General features: G+C 39.0%; 1 protein-coding gene across 3 annotated transcripts in view; it reads left to right on the top strand.

Annotated features, from left to right (window-relative positions):
* DGKI (diacylglycerol kinase iota) overlaps positions 1-20,376 on the top strand; it is a 5,490,864-nt gene that overhangs the window by 5,072,740 nt on the left and 397,748 nt on the right. The gene's annotated exons all lie outside the window — the stretch shown is intronic.

Genomic DNA, 20,376 nt, shown 5'->3' with positions numbered 1-20,376 from the left:
TCCTGCTGTACTTCCAGAATTACAGGATATTTCAACCATGCAACTGTTAGTTCATTTAATACCTTCAGCATAGCTTCCCTTCTCTTCTATGCTTTTTCCATGTAATCCTTGATCTGCATAATGAACATCCAACAATTCATGCAAGTAAGGCCAGGTGCATGGCAAAAAGACAAATTAATATACACGAACACAGCAGCCAGCACTCCTCACACTATGGTGAATGGATAGTTAATAAGCAATACAATTCCTTACCAAATAAACATAACTTTATTCTGCCATAACAGCATACCAGTTTTGGCTTAATTAGCCTTCACCAGTGCTTCATTCACATTAACTATCTATTCACCATAGTATGAGGAGTGCTGGCTGCTGTGTTGGTGTAGATTTATGAACATCCATGAAGTGGAATAGCTTTGAGTCTTTTTGCTTCCCTTATTATTTCATTTAGTACAGGAAGGGAATGGAAGTATGCCAAAATATGCTGCTTGCTGCTGCTCTACTGTGTGTATCCTCTCTATTACAGTTTCATGATTTCCGTATATGAAATCTCTTATGTGATGGCTCCATTACAAATTTCTCCAGTTCACTGTTGCTCACTCTGTTTTTATTCCAGTTGTCCTGATGTTATTCCTTCTTGCGAGATATTCAAGATCATCAGTCTTTTCCGACTGTCATTTTATTTTGTCTGATATTTGTTGTATTCTGTGAATCTGCCCCTTTAAGCTCAGCTTTAATTCTTGCTTTATCATCCTGTATATCTTGCAACTTTGCTTGTAGACTTTCCAGTTCTGTTTGCTGATGTTCAATTGCTGTTTCAAGAATCTCAGCCTGCTGTGATTACTTTTTCAAATAAAATGCACAGACACTCCTTCTTATGTGCAGCTTTAAAAACAGTTAGCTGCTCCTCCTTTTTGTTCCTGCTTACTCACTTTCCTTTTGGGATGTTCTTCCTCCTTGGGAACACTGTTGTTATTCAAATTTCTGTCGGCCCTGTCCAGAGCTTTGGGCTTAGGCAGCTGCTTTGGTTTGCCTCTCTTGCACCCCCCATTCTTAAGAAATGTTTAATATTACTAAGGCAAGTAGCACATAGCATTTTTCAAGTGTGCAGGAAAGGCTTATGTGATATTATATGACAAATGCATCTGATAATGTAAACCACAAAGGTTATACGTATTTTTAGAATATTGTAATTTTGGTTGCAAACTATGGAGTTTTATTTGGTCTGTATATACTACTAGAATGGTGATTTCCCCTGATTAATGGGTGGAAGTATAAGGAGGTAAATGTAGTTAAAATGCTTAGAAAATAATGTTTTCTGAGTGCCTTGTTTGAAATAGTAATTAATGAAGTAATTTGTAATATAAAGCTGGTCACACAACAGGTGTCATGGGGAAAATGAAGGTATTAAATCATCAATTTTTTTTTAGTTATGCACACAACATAAAACAGTCATTGATATAAATCTTACAAAATATTTTAAAGAGTTGTTACAGCACAGACTTTCCTTGTGGCTTCATATCTGACTTTGGATAAATGGTAGTTAAGAAGGATAAAAGATAGGAAAACTAAATGCTAATTATGACATTAAATCATTTGGAGGAGCCAAAGAAATGAAGAGGTTAAGCTCAATGACTTGGAGAGAATTGCGAAATTAAAATAATAAAAACAATGTTCTGTAAAATAAACTATATAGAATGGAGAAAGTGTTATCCATTGAAATCTCTACAAGGATTTGGTTGCAGATATAAGGGATGTTTGTGAGATTTCAAAGAAAATGAACTTGTGTTATTTTTTTTTCTGTGTTATGGAAGTATAGGCTTAATCTTATTCAGACATGATTTATTAAAATAAGAAACAGAGAGATTGGGTTTGGGATTAATAAACCAAGTTATAATTTATGATTGTTTCCATTTGTCACTCTCTTAAGATTTGCATGAAGGAGAAAGACATAACAAGTAAACTTGATTTTTTAGATATAAAAATGCGATACAAAGTTTGGTGCAGGTGTGAGATGCAAACATATGTTAAGGAATCTTGTTTATGAAAGCCAATTAGCAGTTGGAGGCAAATTTTAGGTGTTAGATGGTTTGGATACTTTAAATAAAATGCAGCAAAAGGAGTTAAAAAAAAAGATAATCATATCAAAAAAAAGATTGCAGTGCCAAGAAATTTTAGCAGTTTTCTGATAAGAACAATTTGTAAATGTTGAATGAAATTTAACATTACGAAATAATGGTTAGAATCATTAAACAGAAGGACAGAAAAATAGATTCTAAGTCATTTAATTATTTATTTATTGTTCCCCTACCTATGCTGAGAAACTTCATTTGAATGGTCTCCTATGGCCTACTTTTTCTTGATACCATATGATGGGAAGGGGAATTAAGTTCATACTGTTTTTTTCTCCTTGAATGAAGACATTAGTGTCAGTTAAAGGAGCACAGATTGCAGCCAGCTAGGTCATGCTAACACCAGTAACAGGAGTTTTCTAAGTCCCACACTTTCCCCTACTTGCTGATGTTTTGTTGGACTTGTATCTTGTTGGACGAGATATGAGTTGTAATCTATGAGGACATGCCCACTTTAGTCCCTAGGGAGGTCGTGCCTCCTCAGTCCACCCAGTTGTCAAGGATCAATGGTGTTCACAATTCCTTATCTCTAGTAGGGCTTGCAAGATTTACCCTCATCAGCAGAATGCATCTCATCCTGGATGAACACGTCCTTCCTTATTGCACCAAAGCCATTATCTGCACTCCTGTCAACTGAGCTGCAGTCAGGGTTACATCCCATTAGGTCATCTAGGATGACTTTCTGAGTCATGGTTTTATAAAATGTAAGATAGTTGCAGACTATTGGGGGAAAATTGTGAGACATATGATTGGTAAGGGAAACCATGAAAATGAATGAATATATTATTTGTTATAGACATCAATATGAAAATATATAAAAGTAATGAAGTATTTAAGAGCATTGTAATGTGGCAATATGGAAAATATGGGAAAGTGGGTGCTGGCATGTTTTACATAATGAAGTTTCTGATATAGGAGAACTCGTTGAAGAGTTAGTTGCCATTTATAAATTGAATAAAACAGTTAAAGTGTTAATGGCAAAAACATGAATTGGTATTGAGCTTTGTTTTTCAAATATTTTAGTTGAGTTTTTATCCTATTTTCTTATTTACTTATTTAGTTTTTATATATCAGAAAAGGAAAAAAGGCAATGCTTGCATAGCTAAAAATGCTTCCTAAAGCCACAATTCTTTTTTTTTTTTAATAAATGTCTTTGGAGCTTTTGTATTCTGCTGAGGTATCATCAAAGTCAAGTACATAGGACTTCAGTTTAACATGTCTTCTGAAGGCTGCCAGCTGAGGAATGCATTTACACTGCCTGCACTTCTGAAGGCTGGCAGCTAAGCAATCCATGTATGCTACCTGCACTTCTGAAGGCTGGCAGCTAAGGAATGCATTTATGCTGCCTGCACTGCTATGTCAGTATTGAAAAAAAAATAATCAAAGTCCCTGTTGAGGAAGGAGACAACTGTCATTAACCATTGAGTCAATGGTGAATGTGCTCCCTGCTGAGCTGCTGGCAGTTAATTTGAGATGTCCTGACTCCAACATGAGTCAACAATGGCATTTCTTAAAGCCAAGTATATAAATGGATGTGGTGCATAACCAGCTGCAGTAATTTATTATGTCTTAAGAAGCAGGTTTGTCTAGTAAAGGAGACAACCACTGATAAAGTAAAATATGGAATAACACAAATAATGCATGCATGGATTATTTCATGATGGTATCAAGTACTGGCTGGATTGCATGTTGTACATGACCAAATCTTAAAACTTTCTTTCTAGATGATGCCAGAAAGGATGGTATCAATATCATGTTTATTCATATACCTTTCTCACTGCCAGTATATGTGATACTGTGAAACTGGTGGTTAATTCAGCTATTTACGTAATGATGTTTCACGACAACTTTGTATGCCTATAAGCTAACAACAGTGTTAGTACTGCAAAGAACAAGCAGTCATCACTGGGATGCTTTTGTTTATAAACTCCTATTTGATAAGCTGGTTGGTGGGCTGGTCCAGTGTCCCTTTCATCTACAACTTGGGCCTAGTTGGGCAAACAAAGAAACCGATTCTATAGCAGTGTTAAATATACGAGTCCTAACACAGAGGCAATATTTACATTCACTGATAGTTTGGTTCCATTAAATACAAATATTTACAGTAAATTGTTTCAAAATCTAATGCTTAAAACAAGAAAGAGTGGGAGGCATGCCTGTACTGAGGTTGGACAGGCAGGAGTAGATAGTAAAGATGTTAGCCTCTGTCAGTTACAGATTTACATGCACAATCATTATGGAGTTTTTCTGAAAGAGCTATTTTGAAGTCCTTCAGGGGTGTTTTACCTCTTAAGTCAAGAGGGAGATTATTCCACATAGTAGGTCACAGTGTGGGAAAGGCTGTTTCACCTACATCTGTTTTAAAGATGGTCTGACCATTGCATGTGTTCAGGTTGGGATCTTCTTAATGAATAGGTTGGCTCTCTGATGAGAAGTCTGTTGGGGGTGGGGACAATATTCTTCATGTGATATTTTAAATATTAGTAAGCTAAGAAAATAGGTGGATGTTTCAGTAACTGGGGGCCACTTTAGATTCAGGAGGAGAAGACAATGGTGAGTGAAAGAAACTTCAAGAAAGTTAGACCATATTCCAGCTCATGAAGAACAATTTTGCCGTTGAAAAATCTAGCTATAGGAGAATTAAGGTGGGATATTCTGTAACATGGTTTCTATTGAGAAAGGACTTTATTCACAATATTATTTGTCTTGGAGCAGAAGGTGAGGAAACATTGAAGGGTAAGATGCCTATTGACATAAATTAAAGAAGGGCAGTTCCAGCTGAGACTGCAGCAAGGAAGGGCACTTATTAGCTTGAAGTAGCAGAATGTTATTGACATACATGTTTAATTAGCGAAGATTGTAAAGCAGATCACTGATAAATAAAGTGAAGGATGAAGGGCCTAACACTGAACCCTGAGGCATCCCACTGTCAAGATCACCAGTTGTTGGTAGATGGTTCTTAGTGACCCTAGAATATTCTGTTTAATTGATATGGAAACATTTTCATGGTATTGGGACCAAACTTAACTTTAGTAAGCTTGTGAAGCACTAAAGTGTAAGTAACAATCTCTACAACACTGCACATGCTCTCTTCTTTTAGGCACCTAATCTTTGGAAAGCTATCCCATCAACATTAAGAAAAGAACACTTATTCCAAATTCAGAATGCAAATCAAAAGGCACTTCTTCATCCAAGCCAAATGCTCTTGCTTCAACACAGGGCATATCACCTAATCTATCTCCTTTTCGAGTCTGTTCTCCTCTCCCAAGATACACTGAAGACTGACCCACTTTAGAAACCAGTGTATATATAGTACATTACACTCTGCTTGAATGTACAATGTACCATGCTTGTTGATTAGAATGCATACTGCACTACCCGGTAAACATGTAAATAAACAAATAAATGAATTAAATAAAACAGTTTTGAATGCTCTGGTCATGTCTATAAAAATACCTGCAGTGATGAGACCCTCATTAATGTTGCAATATATAGACTTAGTAGCATTACTCAGTGCAGTTGTGGTGCTCAAAGAATTTCTGAATCCATGTTGTTTGTTAGATAAAAGACAATGGTGCAGATTCAATAAAGCATACACGAGATGCTAAAACATTGTGCACATTGTGGTCTGACGTGCACACAATAGAGCACCATTTTGTATTCAGTAACTGTCTCTGCATGCTGCGTAGAATGATGCAAACATGGTAAACACCTTGGCATGCTAATTACAGTATAAACAGCTGAACTGCATGCTAATCAAGCAATCCAAGATGGAGGAACTATTCAACAAGCTATAAAGCAATCATGTAGACTCAGTGCTGGTTTTCTCTGCAAATTCCAAAACCTAATGAAATGCAGCCATGGAAACTTGGCTACACAGAAAGAATTCTAGGTACTGCTGTTGCTATTATTCATGTGTATGTGCAACAGGCCCAAGTCTCTGCTCCTGTTACTACTGCTAATAGATCACGGCCAAGATGAAGAGGGGTTTTTAGACCTCATTTAAATTTTCACAGTCTGCATGAGGTGGAAATTATAGAGCACTACCGGGTGGTTAGCGACACACTATAGGAGCTCTGCAACCTCTGTCGTCCGCAACTAAGACCGAGGGCAAACCAAGGGAAACCAATGCCAGTAGAGACTAAGGTATGTAAAGCACTTAAAATTTTAGCTACAAGAATGATACAGAGACTAAAAGGGGACATGCTGGCAGTGTCACAGGCTTCAGCATTCAGGATCCTCCATCAGTTCTTGAATGCTATGTTGCAACATGCAGGTGAGTACATACATTTTCCATGTACTGCTTTGGAAAGATCAACAATTATAAGTTCATAGGTTCATAGGTAGGTACTAGGCTATTGGCCCTAGGGCCTATGCCTAGCCAAATGGTACCCTGGCTTTTGCCACCCAAGAAAATAATTTTCCTGTGCCCCTGTCAAGCAGAGCCACAGAAGTGATCCCCAAGGTGAATTTTCTATCTCCCATCCAATCATCAAGATTTTTCTTGAAGAGTGCTAATGAGGATCTTTGTTTGATATAGATAGGTAGTTTGTTTTAGAGTATGGGAAGTCTCTGAGACAGGAATCTATCCCTCCAGCATGTTCTGTTTATTGTGGTGACAAGGTTTAGGTCCCTAGAGTGTGTAGCTTGGAGGGATTGGGATTTCTTTAAGTGGAGCATGTCCAACAGCTCTGGGTTTGAAATAGCTTTGTATTTTTAGGCAGAGATCACCTCTGAGTAGGCAATATGCGACAGAGTAAAGCTGAAGTTTTTTGAGATGGTCTGCGTAGGGCATCTGTTTGAGGCCGGTAAGCCTCTTTGTGAGGTATTTCTGCAGCCTTTCCAGTTTCTGTAGATGTCTTGTGAGGTACATACGAAAAGGGGCATTGTACTCTATAATGGGTCTAATGAGTGATGAGTAGAGGGGAACAATGACCTCTTTTTTCCTAGATGAGAAACCTTTTGTGATGAGGTGTGCCATCTAGAAGGATTTCCTGACTTCTGTGGCAATGTGATTATCAAAGGAGAGACTACTGTCCACCTGTGTCCCAAAGTCTCTTATCACACTTTCGGTATTGAGTAAACTACCACCTATGTAGTAGTTCATGGGTACAGAGTTTTTACCAAAAGGGATGACAATGCACTTTTTGTCATTTAGCATGAGGCCATGGCTTTGACACCAGGCGTCTGTCTCAGTGAGGCCCTTTTGTAGGATGTTCACATCATTAGGAGTTTTGATTATGGCTCCAAGGTTGCAGTCTTCCATGAACTTTGCTAGCCAAAGACCTTCTGTGTTAGCCTGTACTTCAGAGAAGTAGATACCAAACAGGAGAGGACCCAAGACTGAACCCTGTGGTACTCCACTTGTCACTGGTCTGAAGTTGGATTTAGAGTCTGCTACTTTCACAGTGTGGGTTCTGTCAGTGAGCCAGATGGCAACCCATCTTGTGAAATAAGGATTTATACCTAGTTTAGTGAGTTTATCTATAATTCCAGAGTGGGGGATGGTGTGTAAAGCCTTGGTGAGATCTAGATAGGCTGTGTGAATCACCTTACCCTCATCTATGGCTTTGATGACCACTACAAAGAAGTCTATCAGGTTTAGGAGACATGATCTGCCTTGTACAAACCCAAACTGGGTAGGGTCCAGAGTTTGGAGATTACCAATATCATTGTTTATAAGTTCCATGATGATACATTCCATAGGCTTGCAGATCAGGCTCATCAGGCTAATGGGGTGGTAGTTCCAGGGGTCCGTGTTAGCTCTCCCTTTGTGGAGTGGGAAAACCATTGGTGTGCACCATTCAGTGGGCTCAAAGCCTGAGGTGAGGCTATGACTGAACATGGTACTTAGGTGGGGTGCCAGTTCGTTCTGTAGTTTGTGTAGCCCGCAGCCTGGGATGTTGTCAGGTCCCATGGATGCTGTGCTCTTGGCTTTGGAGAGTGTGCAGCCATGATTACAGGAACTTTGCATTCTTCCGGTACAGAGATGGGCCCTTTAGGGGGTGAGAGAGGGGTAAAGTTAGCACTGAACCTATCTGCCAAGATGTTAGCAATATCAGTTGGTTCTGTATATTTAGGGCCATTGTGTTGTAACTCAGAGCAGATCTGAGTGTTGCCATTGAGATTCTTGACATAGCTATAGAATGCTTTGTGGTTGTCTTTAGAATCAGTGGTGATCTTGTTTTTGTAACTAGCTTTGGAGGATTTTATGAGGGATCTCAGCTTCTTATTGAGGCTGACCATGGAGTTCCTCCAATCATTGGATTTTACTCCTTTTTGCAACAGTTTCTTTCTTCTGTTGTAGAGTTTGTTTATGGTAGGGGACCACCAGATTGGCTTCCTTTTTTTGGAGGATAGCATCTTGGTTCTGTTAGGGATTACACAATCCATCCACTTGTGTAAGTGCTTATAAAGTGCATATGTATATGATTCAGCAGTCATACCCCTATTGTCCATCAGCATGGGTGTCGTGAAGTTTGCCACTTCTGGTCTTAAGAAGCGTGAAGTTGGCTTTGGAGAAATTTTTTACAGTGGTTTCCCTAATGGGGGGATGGGTGGAATGTTGATGTCTAGGGTGATTAGCTTTTGGTTGGATCTGACCAACAAGGAATTGACCTCTGGTGTGGAACACCAGTTGCCCATGTTGGTAACGACCAGGTCTAGGAGATTGCTGCCCCTGGTGGGGGTGTGGATAAGTTGATCCAAGGCATTGGAATTTATGAATTCCAGAAAACGTTGAACACACGAGTTGGTACATGAGTAGTTTTCCCAGTTAATGGTGGGGTAGTTGAAATCACCCATTATTAGGGTGTTAGGTGTACCCTAATTTTTTCCAGGGTATCAAGAAATGAGGAGTGGGAATCCTGGGGCATGGTGGGGGATCTGTAGCAAGCTATAATTTGGATTGCAGTCTTGCCCAGAGTTAGTTACATTTGATAATCTTGGATGCATTATGCTGAACAACTCGCCTGGAGGTGTGGATATCCTTAATGAATATGGACACGCCTCCGCCTTTAGTGTTTTGGTCCAGGTTAGGTGACCGAAAGGTGTGGTATGAATTATAGCCTGGTAATGCAGGGATGTTCTCTGGAGCCTTGAACCAGGTCTCTTTCGCTGCACAGATGTTGATGTTCTCCATTTTAAGGAGTGCCTCGAGTGAGTACATTTTGAGGTTTAGACTTCTAGCATTAAGTAGCATTACCCTCAAATTTTGCTTGCTTGTACCTGTTATGGTGGTGAATTTGTCATTTGAACCTTGTCTAAAAAAGGCACTATAGCGGTGGCAAGAGCCTTAGCCAGTATCCGGAATCCCAAAGGCGACAGGTGCAGGCCATTTCTGGCAAAGCATCATGGTTTGTCGATCATGTCATCCCAGGCAGACAGATACTGGATCTTCTTAGAATGACACCAGAAGCTTAGCCAATTGCTGAAGTCAATCATTTTGTCCTTGTACTGTGGTATCACTCTGGGTGATGGCAGGATGCTACTCAGGGCTAGGGTCATACCTGCCTGGGCTACAAGATCGGAGAGCTCCTCCATGTCTCTTTTCATGTTGTCCAAGGAGGTACATCTCAGGTCATTCACACCAACATGGACAATGACAGAGTCATATTTGTACTTGTTGTGGAGTGACCTGAGTGTGTCCATTATGTGGCAGATTGTGGCACCTGGCCGGCAGCTGACAGTAACTTTCTCCTTGTTTAGCCGGGTGAGTGGAACATCAATATGCCTGACTATAGAGTTACATATGACTAGAGTGTTGGGTACGTTGTTATGGCTTATGGGCTGTGGTTGAGTGGCACACTGAGTTTGTGGGCTATGTGTCATCTGGATTGTGTTGAGGGGTGGAGGTTGCTTCTGCTTCTGCTTTGGTGGTCCCTTTTGCTTGGGTAGATTTTTATTGAGAGCCTCCATGAGTGTAGGTGTGTGTTTTGTGTTTCTATGTGTGTATTTTGGTGGTGTAGGTTTTGAGGGGCTATGTGATGAGTGTGGTGTGGTGCAAGTGTTTACCATCTCCTCTTGACAGTCTAGTCCAGTTTTGGGTGAAGAGAACTTTGCTTCCAGTTTGGCTATATAAGTGCATCTCTCACAGGTTGTAGTGTTGGATGGAAAGAGGAGAGGGTTGACTGTGTACATGAGGCAATTGCTGCATTGCTCCAAGATGCCCAGATTCATCAGATAGACAGGAGAAAACACCAGGAGCTGACCCTTAGACATGCCTGGATAGGTGCTTATTTATTAAGTACTTAAAACTGTTTTCCTCTAGACAAGTGAGAAAAGTTGAGTGCTGTAGTAATTTGTAGATTATTTAGTGCTTACAATGAGTTCTGAACAAGTGCTGAGCTCAAAGAAACTGATTTGAGTGCTGAAACTAGAAAACAGGCTAGTTCTAAGAAACATAATTAAGCTAGAAGGCTTCCCTACAATACAGAAAGACTTGGGGGCTCAGAAGCTTACAAACAGTCCTGGATACAGCAAATCTGTATCTGGACTAGACGACTTACAGGAAAGGCAGGAAACAAGCTTAGAAAAAAATTTTATGCAAGAGTTCTACCCTCTAGCTCACTACAATGAAGTCCTAGGTGCCATAGAGTGCACAGGTGTAGAAATCAAAGCACCACCCAGGGAACAGGGAAGGGTGTGCATGAATAGAAATGGCTACCACTCTATTAATTGCCTGGTCATGTGTAATGCTAAGGGAATCATATTGAATGTTGTGCTGGCAACCTAGGCAGTTACCACGACTCACATATCTGTCACAACTCTCAACTGCATGAGATGTTTACTAGGAGGGATATCCCACAGGGTCATTTACTGGGGGATGTAGGTTATGCACTGGAACCATGGCTGATGACATCCATCAGAAATGCACATGCACCAACTGAGGAATGCTATAATGAGGCACATTCTCAAACAAGAAATATCATTGAACATGTGTTTGTGCTGCTGAATTTGCGGTTCCATTGCCTAGACACATCTTGGGGAGCTCTGCTGTACAATCCCTGTAGATGTGCTGAAATATTCACCATCTTTGTCATGTTCCACAACGTTATTGTGAGAAAACAACTTCAGTAAGAACTGTGCAGGGAAGGGCCACACATCCCACCACCACTTGCAAGGTCACTACAGCCACAGGCAGGTGAGGAATCAGAGGGGGAACCAGCAGCTGCTGTGGTTTTAGGCAGACATAGACACACACAATATGACCTTGCACTGAACAAGAAGCAACGAATAGCACAGACACTCACCACCAAAGGGGCTAAAACCTTCATCTTACGCACATACATACAGTTACATTGATAGCAGGCAATGCTCACAACCTTTACTTACTCATGCAATGGCTATGTACTGCTAACATTGGACAGAGTCAACCCTGAACTAAAACTCTTGAAACTGCTGGATTTCAAAGATAAGTGTTGAAACTGGAATAGAAAAACAAATGTCTAAGAATACAAATGAATGACATATCCTTGCATACTGTTACTGGTAATGTAAGGGGTCTACTTCCTAATTTTGAAGTTTCAAAACTTCTAATTTCTTAAGGTTGAGAACATAAGATTGAAGTTTTGAAACTTCATACCATTTAAATGGAGATTGCTGTACAGCACGGAATGGTATATTTACATACCTGTCAACCTCTTAGCGCAAGAAATCTGGACAAAACCATAAATAATGGGAAAGCAAAGGCCTAAAACAGGGACAATTTTTAAATACTGCTCTTACAAACTTAAAAAGTTAATAGAATAACAGGTTTTGTTTTAGCTTGAATTTTCTGATGAGTATAAAGTCTGAAACTCAAACATCTGTCATTATTTTCTGACTTTAATCTTTAATGACTCGACAATGATTTGCCATTAAGCCACACTTTTATGAAAAATGGACCAAAAATATGAGGCAAAAATCTGGATATTCTGCAAAAATCTGGACAGTTGAGAGGTATATATTTACCATTTTCCTCTCTGTAGTGCGATCTCACAGCTGGTATATTTAATTAACAGGAGGTGTGGGTGGACATCCCCCACATGGGGGATGCAGGTTTGGTTTGCTCCCTAAAAAATGTAAAAAAAAAGTTTTTTGTTTTTATTATTTTTCTATTTACATTTTGAAATTTCAAAACTTCAGTCCTGTGGTATCGACCATAAGAAATCTGAAGTTTAGAAACTTTTAAATTTTGAAGTAAAACCAATGTAAGTAAGTGTAAGGTGGGTGATTTTTACAGCAATTACATCAAGATGTGACAGCCCTGACTTATGGGACTACATGTGTCCTCTGTCAAGTAATAGGCCTTACATATAAAATGTACACATTTTCAATGAATGCCCACATTTTTGCCACATGTTTATAATGGAAAATCATTAATGAGTGAAGTTAGAAAATAGTGACACACACATTTCAGTTTCGGACTTCATATCCCTCAAAACAAACATAAAAGTACTAATACAAAACCTGTTATTCCATCAGTTGTCTAAGTTTGTAAGACCAAAATGTTTGAAAATTCTCCCCATTGTTGGGCCTTTGTCACACTTTTATTTACGACTTGGTTCAGCTTTGTTGGTCTAGCAGTTTTGCAGGGATGTACACATTACAAAAACCTGTAAGAAAGCAGTACAGTTTGCAAAACAACATCACAAAAACAGATATACTAAGCACTATGTCAGCTATATACCCTAAGCACCAGATAGAAGACTTATGTATCCCTGAATCCAAAAGATAGAAAACAAGGATATGGAACAGTTATCATTATATGCATAGGGTGTTTTGTGTGTGTGTGGGGGGGGGGGGGTGGGATGCCTAGGCTGACACAAAAATTAGTGAGTGTATGCGAGTAAGAGAAACAGGCAGACATTTAGATAAAGTTTCAAATGGCCACTAAAAATGAGCTTTGAGCCTCATGATTGACCAATTTAACTGTTATGTGTGTGCATGTCTGTATGGGCACTTCAGGTGAAATTGGTATGTGAGTGCCTACAAGAATACAGTCAAGCACTGTGCTAACTCTACATCTTGGTATGTCGGATAGGTGTGAGCCATGCATGGTAGATGTGATAGTTCATTGTTATCATTCCCGACCACATGAACTGGCTCTGCCAGAAATTGCACTGTAAAATCCATACCCATGGTCAGATGCACTGCTGCTACCTGAACATGACTAATGTCTGCTGGACAAGCTCTCCTAACAAGTATACCCAGGACCATGACCCCATGGTCTGTCATGTCTGGGATTGCACACCTCAACCCCTGATGGAGCAGTGGAAGTAGTCCCACTACAGAGGCATGATCAGGTGTGGCCATGTCAGCTAGCATCAGATGCTGTCGCTCACCTACACTGATGTGTATGCTGTCCCCCTCCCAACAGACGTTCCATCACAGACACCACCCATTCCAGTGTGTCATTCATCCAATCCTCTGAATCAGCAACATGGTGGTGGCAGTCACTTATGTCAACCTGTGCCACATCTACAACCTTAAGCAATTCCTCAGATGCCCTATTGGAATGTGCCTGCACCTCCATGATGGCCCTAGACATACATCGAGTGGCATAGAAGGACACACCTGAATCAGGTGGTGGATGGACAGCAGGCCTACTCTGAGCAAACTGAACAATACTCCTGCATGGCACCTCACCCACACTTTGGCCATGCCCAGGGTCAACAGGCACTGAAGCAGCAGTGACCACACTACTCTGATTGAGTGTCTCACCTTCCACGTGTTCAATATCTGAGGCCTCACTGGAATTGGTTTGCATAGGCCTACAGGCTATGTCTGATGGGGATGACTGAATGTCAATCTCAGTGTCAGATTCAATGTGTGCATCCCCCCCGACTGCGCCTGTGTTTGGCCACCATAATTATCAGAGTCTGTCAATACTCTGATATCAGGTGGTAAGAGTCCAGATCACCTGTGATAATAAGCAACAAACAGAGGAAAGAATAATACTTACAATACTGCGGTTCAATATATACTAACAAACTCACACTTGTGCCACTATCACAGAAGTTACAGGAATACACAGACAGTCCTGACACCCACCTCACACATATGGATAAATGAATATTTCTGTGAAATGTTTATCACTACTTAAATAGAAATGTTTGGCTTATTATGTGCAGATGACTCCACACTTTCTAGGAAGGATGGTCTTGGAAGAAGGTAAGCAAACTATAAGGACACCATCATCACAATAACAATAATAACAGGGGAATATTTGGGGCCTTTATATGTCTATTAACAATATATTTAACTGAAACTTGGATGACACAACAACCCCAAGCCAATGTGAAATGAACCAAAATGTGTTGTTAAATGTATCAATCTATTACTAGCCCCCCCCAAAAAAAATGTATTAAACCAACTTAAGTATTACTTTCAATATTTTACTGTATGATGGAAAAGAACAAGAACCACAAGCAGAAATAAACAAGACAAAAAAGCAATATATCCACTGAACACTCAAAAGGAAGGCGGCCAAATCTTTAGCGTATAAAGTATTTAATCACCGCCTTCATCCACAAAGGGACTTCTTCAGAACATTACAGTTGACTCACAAACAGAAGACAATATATACACCTTGTGCTAATCATCCAATTAACACATTAAAAAATGTTTAATAACTAAAGTACTTACACGAATAAGAATGGAGTAAAAATATATGTATGAATTATAAAACATGAATAATAATGAAGAAGTATTATAACCAAACGGTGTGAAATATTCTAATTAATTTTTTCACACTTTGACAGATTTCTTTAACGACCGTGGACTTGATTTTTTACATCTGCTAGTTCAAAAAAATAACTCACAAATCCATAAGCTCCCCTCCATACATTCACTGCTGCAGTCTTTCTTACCCTTTACCTACCATTTCTTACCTGAAAGCACCTCCAAAGTGTATGTTTGTTCTTGCTGATAGTTTTTTTCTGTACTTGTCTCTTCCCACTCTGTTTGCCCTGCGGGCTCACTCCGGTCTCCTACCCTACCCCCATTTCCCACACACACCCAGTTGTCCTACACTTATACTTCCTAAACCACACCCTCTCTCCAACCCTACCAATCCTACACTCTAAAAATTATACATTAACAAGCCACACCCCTCTTTTACCTCAACTTTTACAAATAGCCTCTACTTACAGTAACCCTACCCTAGCCATTATACGTAACAAGCATTAGTACCCACCTCTTCAAGACTTAACCTTACCCTTACCCTACATCACTTCCTCTGTCTTATCCCTGTCTCTCTTCCATTACACCTGTATTAGAAATCTCAGCAACATGCCTACAGTAACCAACGCTATCATAACCAAGCTGATACTTATAGCTATACTATTATGTATCCTCACCTCAACCTATCTCCTCACCTCCTTTGAAAAACTGAATTATTACCAGTTTAATTACTTTCCAAAACAAACAGCCATACAAACTTCCACCCACACCCATAGTCAAATAAATATCACATCCACTCCCAGCTTCCTGGTAGCCAAGTACCATAGACTGTCATACATTAAATACAATAAACTCACTGTAAAGAAAGTGAAATATCAAACTAGCTATATAAATAACCCTGATCTAACACTAAATATTCTTTCCTTGCAAGATGGTGACATCCACCCTAACCCTGTGCCAGAAAATGTTTCCTTAGTCAAAATCCACAGCACCAGTCCCACAACTCTAATTACCCACACCAAATTCCCCAACTCTTTCCTAATCAGGCATCTCAATATCCGCAGTATTAACAACAAAGTAACCCATCTCCATGCCCTTCTAGATATTCACTCCTTTGACATATTCTGTTTACCAGAAACTTGGTTAAAATCTGGAACTAAAGATAATGAAATCACTCCCCAAGGATATAATATCTTGAGACAAGACCACGTAAAATGTAAGGGCGGGGGAGTAGCAGTTCTATTTAAAGATGAACTTCAGATCTCCTCTTTACCTTACAACCCACCTCAGGATAGTAATGCAGAAGTCCTCATCACCGGATTACAACTCAACCCTAGCAAATCCTTATATATCATCTGTATCTACCTACCTCGTGGTAATAATAGCAATACAATAGAGGATATTCTAAGTTGGGTGTCTTCTACTTGCCCACAAGAAACAATAATACTAGGTGACGTCAATACTGACTGGAAAGGTATCAATGCAGATAACCCCACCTCCCACATTAATCTTCATGGCTTTAGTCAAACAATCACCTCCACAACCAGAATCAAAAACCAAACAAAAAAGAGAGCATCTTAGACTGGATTCTTATTAACAAACAACAACAATCGTATAAGGTAGGGACTCTGCCTGACAATGTAAGTGATCACACCTTGACTTACATCATAAGGCATAAGAATGATATTTCTACCCCCCCCCCCACATATAGGATTTCATGGACCAATAAACACTTTAACCCATTACAATTCCAAAATGAACTTAGTGCCTGCAACTGGAACCCTCTAAAAAGTCTCCCACTTGAAGAGACTGTTAAATATTTTAAATCTAAATTCTTAGCTATCCTCGATAAGCATGCACCCAAAAGGTCCATTAGAATGAAGTCCAAACCAGCCCCCTGACTTTCAAAAGAAACCAGACAAAAAATATTGCTTAGGAACAAATCTTGGGCTAATTGGAGAGCTACCAAAACTACCTCAGAGCAACATACTTACAAATAAGGCAATACTCACAGATAAAAAGAACTACTATTGTAAACTACAGCAAACTCACCAAAATAATCCACATAAGTTCTGGTCAAGCATCAATAGACTCCTTCTCCCAGGTCACTCTAAGACACCTACCCCACTAGTGGCTGATCATAACATTCCCCAGCAAACTGCCAATGCTTTCAATATCTTCTTCACAGAGACCATACAATCTTTAGCCACCCAACTATCCTCAGGTAACTCAAGTCTTGCTACCACCATACCTGGCTCTCTCCCAACATTCCAACTGCAACCCATCTCTACCACCCTCATCTACAAAATCATCCAAGAACTTAAGCCTTGTACTCCTTCTGCTGACCAGCTACCGCCCGAATACTTACAAAATGCAGCCAAAGTAATTGCCTATCTCATATCAATCCTTATAAGCAGAACCATTAATGAGGGAAGCATCCCAGACACCTGGAAAATCTCCCACATTATCCCCCTACATAAAGGTTATTCTAACTACAGGCCTATAGCCCTTTTATCACCCTTAGCAAATTTATGGAGAAATGCATACACCATCAGCTATTAGAGCATTTAACTCTACATAACATATTAGCTAAATGCCAACATGGCTTTAGGTCATTTCATAGCATCACTACTGCCCTCCTATCCTTCACAGATTCTATCAATAGAAACCGTAATAAAAACATCATCTCTTCAGCTCTCTTCACTGATCTCTCAAAAGCTTTCGACATGGTAAACCACTCCCTTCTAATAAATCTTCTTGAATCCATTTCCCTTGACACTCAGGCTGTTAATTGGTTCAAGTCCTACCTCAGCAATAGACAACAGGCAGTTCTCTGGGAGAACAATCTATCATCCCACCTGCCAGTCACCCTTGATGTCCCTCAGGGCTCCATTCTAGGACCTCTTCTTTTCTCACTATTCATCAACAACCTCCATATAGCAATTCCTCAAGCCACCTGTATACAATACGCTGATGAGTCTACACTCATATGTTCAGCTATCTTGCCACTAGAACTACAATCTCCACCTCAGGAGGTATTCGGCACAGTAGAAACATGGTTCTTGAAACACTGCCTTCTTCTAAATGCCAAAAAAAACTAAGCTCCTACTCTTTACACCTACCAGTAAGTCCTCCTCAATAGCTTTCTCAGTCAGCTCCAAAAATGGCACCTGTATATCTCCTGACTCTACAACTAAACTGTTAGGAATTACAATTGACAATAACCTTTCTTTTGACAGCCATATCAACAAGACTATCAAAACTGTAAAAAGAAAATTGGACTCCTTATATAGAATCAAACCCTTCTTATATCCAACAGCCAGAACCATAATTGCTCACTCTCTTTTAATCTCAAATCTTCTGTACACCTCACCCATATATACTAACCTAAAAAAAAATAATCTTATCAAACTAGCTAATTCCTACAATAACATCACCAGATTTGCCACTGGCAATCCCTTCAGAACTCACCACTGCCTGAACCTACAACAGCTAGGCTGGCTAGAACTACAAAACCAGCTGATATTTTCCCAACTCACCATTGCCCACAAGATATTTTACCATCCTAACAACACTCCTATACTCTCTAACCTCATAATCCCCTACAAAAATCTAAATTCACTTTGCTCTTCTAGCAAACTTCTAGCTAGCATAAGCAAGTCTAGCAACTTGGCAGGTGATTCCCTGTTCTCTAACACTGCAGGCAAAAATTGGAACCTTCTACCAAGTGAACTAACTCTACTCCCTTCCCTTCCTCTCTTCAAACAAAACCTCAAAACATGCCTCAAAACACACTGGTTCTGCCCATGCAGCAACCCTGACTAATCTTTTTTTCTACATTTATTCTCCTTTTTCCCACTTTCTTACTAAACTTTCTGAATGCCCCCTGGAAGCAGTAACTTCAACTAGTAAACTTAAAACAATGTACTGAATGTATTCAATCCTTATGTACTGTAATTACCTCATGTATCATACTGTATAATAACATGTCTTATTATGTAATGTAATTTACCTCATGCATCATACTGTCTTATAACATGTCTTAGTCGGTATGTCACTTTTAGTATTATATTTCTTACTTTTTATTATTACTCCTTCTGTATTCTTAAATCCTTTCATTTTCATTGTGATTATAATTGTTTTTAGATTAATTGTGCTACTACTGGAGCTTTTCTCCCCAGACCTCTACTGAAAATGGAAATATATCCAGTTAGACTAGCCCAGTTAACAAATGTAAAATAAAATACATAAATAAATGCATAAATAAATGAATAAAGATAATTAAGGTTGACCAGGAAAATACAACGCACACTGAATGAGTTACCAGTTATGTCAAAAGAATACAAAGCTGTATTATACAATGTGGAAAAATTGGAGCAAGTGATAATACAATGGAAAATTAAGATCAACTGAGATAGCATGGATTATGAAAAAAAATGCTGCCTATGTGTCGTTTGACCCTGGATTATCAAAAAAATTAAAGAGAGTCAAGGAGAAGGGACTGCTACACAGTCAAGTGTCGGTGTTGAAGAGATGAAAAACAATGGACTCCACAATGAACTAAGGTACACTGCAAAAGTGTTTCATTTATTAAGCTATGTGTTCTCTAATGAACAATTAAAATGATTATAACTGGGTTTAAATTTTATACCCTCCTGGAGGGCTGATATTATACATTTTTGTTTCTGAAGATGTTTACATGAGCATTGAACTTAAACTATTTATTACAGGATGTGAACATGACAAAAATGTTTTTTAAAACCTTTGTTTTCAATCCTAATTTGAATAACACTTTAAAGGTGTTTGAGAGAGTTTGTGAAAACGAGAAGCATAACTTGTTAAATAGTAAGCCAAAAGTATTTATTATAATTTAATGACGGAAAAGTTTAAAACCTTAAATGAGTTGAAAAATAAAAAAAGATTTGAGATATATGAAAGCCGATAAGGGTGGAGGGATGGTAATTATGAACCAAAGTCATTATGAAGAAAAGATAGAAGGTATGCTAGCCAACTGTAAAGGGTATTCAAAAGATAATATGGTAGAAGTTTCTAGGAGCTATAAAAATATTGCCACCTTTTTGTATGATTTATATGATTAGTTAATGGAGGGCAACATTGGTATGGAGCTGTATGAGTTTTTACTGGTAAAAAACCCTTGTTTAGGGTTCTTTTAGGCATACCAAAAATTCATAAGGACCCAGTCAACCCACCCTTTTGGCCTATTCTGTCAGCACCACAATACATTACAGAAGGTATTTCTTTATGTTTGGATTACTTGTTTAACCCACTTGTTTTCAAATTGGATTCTTACATTAGAGACTCATGGGATTTTTTAGACAAGATGTGGTTATTCAGTGAAAGTTATAAATTGACTGTTAGTAATAATGTTTGTGTAACTATTGATACATGTTCTCTCTTGTATTCTGCAAAAATAAGGAATTGAATATGTAAAACATTTCTTAAGTACATTTTCTAATTTTAACGTGAGTGAATTAAATTTGTGTTGTGAATTACTTTTAGTGATAAATAATTATTTTTTCTTCAATAAACATATCTACAAATAAATCAGAGGTATAGCCATGGG

The sequence above is a fragment of the Protopterus annectens genome, chromosome 11.part0 (genome assembly GCF_019279795.1).
Source record: "Protopterus annectens isolate FY-2018-M chromosome 11.part0, PAN1.0, whole genome shotgun sequence".
NCBI classification, from domain to species: domain Eukaryota; kingdom Metazoa; phylum Chordata; order Ceratodontiformes; family Protopteridae; genus Protopterus; species Protopterus annectens.
The sequence above is the reverse complement of the archived record's forward strand: the minus strand, read 5'-3'. Positions and strand labels throughout refer to the sequence as shown.